The sequence below is a fragment of the Ischnura elegans genome, chromosome 8 (genome assembly GCF_921293095.1).
Source record: "Ischnura elegans chromosome 8, ioIscEleg1.1, whole genome shotgun sequence".
NCBI classification, from domain to species: domain Eukaryota; kingdom Metazoa; phylum Arthropoda; class Insecta; order Odonata; family Coenagrionidae; genus Ischnura; species Ischnura elegans.
In genome coordinates, this window is record NC_060253.1 from 37,780,025 (window position 1) to 37,780,677 (window position 653).

The 653-nt window shown below is 38.4% G+C and overlaps 1 non-coding gene across 1 annotated transcript; it reads left to right on the top strand.

Annotated features, from left to right (window-relative positions):
• Positions 1–253: 253 nt before the first annotated feature.
• On the top strand, positions 254–370 carry LOC124164605. Its single transcript, XR_006866077.1, has one exon. It is a non-coding gene; the product is annotated as a U5 spliceosomal RNA (small nuclear RNA).
• The last annotated feature ends 283 nt before the right edge of the window (positions 371–653 follow it).

A 653-nucleotide genomic window follows, 5' to 3' on the forward strand; every position in this document is an offset into this window, starting at 1 on the left:
TTGGCCAATAGATGGCAGGTCGGAAGTCTTTTAAAAGTTGTCGACAATTTGCGACTGTACTACCCTCAATGTGATTAAATTCCAATATAGAACATGTTTTTGGATACTTCAAAGTAAGCGTAACGAGGTGTTAGGTGTAAATATTTCATTCATTAAATCGCTGTAGAGGCATTGGAAGAAACAATTGTCTCTCACTACTACCTATCTCCATAATTAGCACGGCGAGGTCAAATTTTCATTATAATATTTAAGAAACGGCAGAACTCTAGTCAGTTCGCATAAATCTTTCGCCTTTTACTAAAGATTTCCGTGGCGGGAGTTCATTTGTCTGTTTAGACAATTTTTGACTGTGCCCAACAGCAGTGTTGGGCCAAATAATTGGTATCCACATCTAATGATGAGCGGAACTGTGATTTTCGGATCACTTCGTTACCTGTGACTGCTACTCATCAGTAACGGTGATTCTTAACTGTGATTGCGATCACCGAGGTGAATCACTCTTAAAAGTCATCGGTGATTTGTGGTGCTGCTGTTCCTGCTACTTTGTCCAATTCCAAGGAATGAGCTCTGCTCAATAGGAACAAATAAGCTTATAGAAAATTGTAAAATTAGGCAAATTATTTTTTTTTTGAGGGAATAGTTCTGATTCCGAG